This window comes from Cupressus sempervirens, chromosome 2 (genome assembly GCF_028749045.1).
Source record: "Cupressus sempervirens isolate cs-2001-9-10 chromosome 2, ASM2874904v1, whole genome shotgun sequence".
In the NCBI taxonomy this organism is placed as follows: Eukaryota; Viridiplantae; Streptophyta; class Pinopsida; order Cupressales; family Cupressaceae; genus Cupressus; species Cupressus sempervirens.
In genome coordinates, this window is record NC_143119.1 from 424,260,921 (window position 1) to 424,265,212 (window position 4,292).

Here is a 4,292-nt window from a genome sequence, read left to right on the forward strand (position 1 = left end):
CCACATTAATTTTGTTAACATTTTCACAAGTTTTTTAGTGTTATATTAATTGTATATTAAAATTTTAAATATATAGTATTTTAATATTTTTAGAAACACGTTATTTTGTTTATACATTTTAATTTTTTTTTAATATAAATTTTATTGATTGTATATAATTAAAAACTATAATAATAAAATAAATTAAGATTAATAAATAATATAAATAAAATTAGAATCAATTATAAATTATAAATTTTTAAATAATGAGAATAAAAAAATTATTGTTACAAAAATAGTAAAATAAATAATTATAATTATTTAATTAATTCTTTAATTAAAATATATTTAAGATGAACATGACAGCTTTTAGAATTAATAATTAGATTTTCAAACTTAAAATTTAACTATATTAATATGTTTTACTTTTTGGTAATAGTGTTCAAAATGAGACCTTAAGAATTATATTATTCTACAATCTATTGTATTTAAATAAAAGATCAGCAAAAATTGGGCCTCCAAAAAAATTTATTCTAAACATATATTATATTTAATATTTAAAAATTGTATAAATGAAATCATTGTAATGATATCATTGTGAGCCTCTATTATAGTTTACTCAAATTTTAGTTAAAAATGGGACCTCAAGAATTATATCATCTTAGGTGCTTGTTGTGTTTAAATTGTAATCTTGCTAAAAAGAAGAACTAAAGAAGATACATCTTGTATCTTTTACTCTGAAATACTAAAGAATCATTTATTTATTTGCATTATTTTAAAATATATTTAGAAATTTAAAATGTTTCTAAATTTTATTTTATTTTGATTGGCAATGTTAATAATGCATACCATACTATATAATACAAAAAATACTTAGAAGATAATTTATGTTTAGGATATATATATATATATATATATATATATATATATATATATATATATAATTTACTACTTGTCTATTTATTATATTAAGCAGAGAAGGACAATCCATTGTACATCAATAAAAAATCATGAACAAATTTTAATAAATATAACACTAGTCAAGAAATGTAATCCCAACCATATATAATATGTCTCACACATGCCAAAGCCTTGTTTCCTCTTGAGATTTCCTTCTTTGAAGAGAGAAGGAAACCTTATGTATACATTGAAATATGTATTAACAATTTAAAATATAATTTATTTATTTAAATTAAATTCATAAACATGCAAGTTAAAAATATTAAATTCATTATTGATAAATAAAAACAATGATGCACATAATATTTTGTAGATTTGTTAAACTTTTTTATGCAGATTATCCATGCTCCAGCTCTTGTTGTCATTGCAATTACAACCCTTGAAAATAATTAAATTAGTTTTTAATTTTAAGAATATAAAAAACCTACCTTTAAAGAAATGTAGAGAAAGTACACAAGACGATATCATATTTATTTTTTAAAAAAATTCAAAAGGTGATGTGTGTGTGTGTGTGTAATTTTTCTTTTTACAGAGTACTAATTCTAACATAAGGAGCTCCCAGAAAAAAGAACTAGGAAGAAAAATTTTGTTCATGACCCCATTAAGATAAAGAAGAAAAGTTTTTCTTTTTACAAAAGTACTGATTCTAACATAAGGAGCTCCTAAAGAAAAGAACTAGGAAGAAAAACTTTGTTCATGACCCCATTAAGATAAAGAAGAAAAGAAGTGAACGCCTACTATTTTGAGGAGGAAAATAAAACCCCAAAATTAGTGCCTCTAATTCACGTCAAATAGAAGAAAAATGAAGAAGAGCCTAAAACTACAAACTTATTTATACACACAAATATCCCAAAAAATCATAGTTTCCCTACGACTATGACTTGCAAGGTACAAAACCAGAAGAACGCTAAAGAAGAAATTCTTGACTATCATCATCGAGAAAAAAGGAACATATTGTTGTAGGAAGCCCACGTAGATGATAACCTGCACATATAACAATGGGAAAAATACAAGTGGCCAAAATTCATAGCATATTATACGTCTTAATCCTCCGTAAAACTTGTTGTAGGATCAGAATGACCAATCTTAAGAGCAAGATTGGGGAGGGGAGGGGAAGAAGCTGAAATTTGTGGGGAGATGAGTGGTTGTGAGGAAGGAGCACCAAATGAATCATGCTCCAAGAGATCAAAAATAGCAAAAACAACCTGATGCAAACTATTAACACAATCTCTTGACAAGTGTGCACCATATTGACGTAGAGTTGTTTTAACCAGACAAAAAGACTGCCTTTCAAGATCATGTTTAATACTCTCAAAAACCATGTAAATACCATGATTGCTGAGAATTGAATGATGGTGGAAAAGACCTCCTATGAGAGTAGCACCACCCCAAAGGTCATATTTATGACAAGCTTATACAATCTAAATGGTTATTATATTATGATAGTGTAATTAGTATTAAAAATTTTACAAAAAATCTTGTTATTAGATATTTAATATTTTTATATTTTTCTTAATCTTTTTACCAAATCAAAAAATAATTATCAAGTTGGCATTATTATATAATTATATTTTGATATTTCAATTGAACACTTCAAAACTAAAGAATCTAATAAAATCACACAATAGTTTTGGGTTCCATGTTAAATCTATGTTCTTTTTAACTAGTTGGTCAAAGTGCAATTGCTTGAGGTTAATTGTAAAGGTAGGAAAACCCTATCAAAACCTCATGTAAGGTTGTGTGTGCCTAGAAAAACCCATGGTCTATTTTTTGTGTAAGGATGATGGTGCCTTGTAAAACCCTCTAGTATTTTTTGTAAGGCTTAGGCCTTTTCTTGCTATAACATCTTTTATGTATGTCTATTGTGTTTGCATATTGCTTGTTTATTGGTTATAGGCTACTGGTTAGTTATGTTTCAATAATTTGTGATCAGGTTCCAGATCCCTCTCCAACTATATATATATATTTGAATTAATTTACTACATAAAGATGACAAGGGATCCAAATAAAAATTTCATCCTAATTACACATAATCAAAGTAGAGAGGATATTGTTCAAATTGAAGATAAATGGCTTGTCTCAACTACCCATCTTAGTTAAAGAGTTCTTCCACTCTTTCTTCCAAAACTTTTTTTATTTTGAGTTAAATGATGATGCTCTTGAAGATAGTTTTTTTTTTTTTTTTCTTGAAATGACTAGAATTTTCATGAAGACTTGTATAGTCTCAATAGAGATATTATTATTGTAGACATTGAAAATATTATTATGTTATTAAGAAATTTAAGTTTGCAAAAGTTGATGTCCACTCAATTGAAAGTCATATAAAGATTATTAATCTTTGATAGGTTTTAAGATACTAATGGTGTAAATATAAAAATGTTAAGAAGATAAATTTATTTGTACCTAACATTAGCAAGAGAACAATTCTGTTTATTTCTAAAGATGTGGATATAACTTTAATTAAGAATTTGAGGTCTATAATCCTCCTCAATTTTGCTTGTAATGTTATTTTAAAAATCCTAGCTAAGAGACTTAGATTGGTGGTAAAAAAAAGATACAATGACATAGAATGAGTATATGAGAGGGAGATTTAATTTTTAAAATTTGATCAGTAGTTTGGAGGGGTTGAATCAACCTAATTGTAAATGAAATATATTTCTATGATACTCTTGAATTTCACAAGATTGCATGATAAGGTAAAATTTTCTTTTTTTTGCATATAAGTTAAAATAATTTGGGTTTCCAATTGAATTATATAGATTGCTAGATATGTTCTTTAGTGAATCCTCTACAAAAATTATTGTAAATTGAGAGCTTGCATACCCCAAAGTACTTCAAATTTCTATTTGGAAATTATGGTCGATAATTTCAGTGTTATTTTTTTTTTTTTTGATACTATACACTATACTCTTTGGAACACTTTATCATATTTTCTCCTCCAATCAAGGGCATCAAACTCTCTAACCATGGTTACCTTCTTAATTCCTAGTTTTAATGATATGACACTTTTCAATAAAATTTTAAAGAATAATGTTTGACAATATAGTGGATATAATGCAAAACTTATGATACTTCTAGATGTAAATTTTTTTCTCATAAATCCTTACTATGATAGGAAGGCTTAAAAAGCCCATTGATTGACTTTTTGGTAAGGATTGGTGCTAGGAAGACTTCTCTGAGGTCGTAAGGTTTTTCTAAATTGAATTTTCTATTTCTTTCTCCTTAAAAAGCACACAAGAATGGGATTTCAAAAAAAATAATGGTAAAAATGTGTTAAGGAAAATTCATGCGCTCTCCCTAGTAGGTAGAATCCATCTTTCTTAATTTTTTACATCATCTGACTCCATTTATCA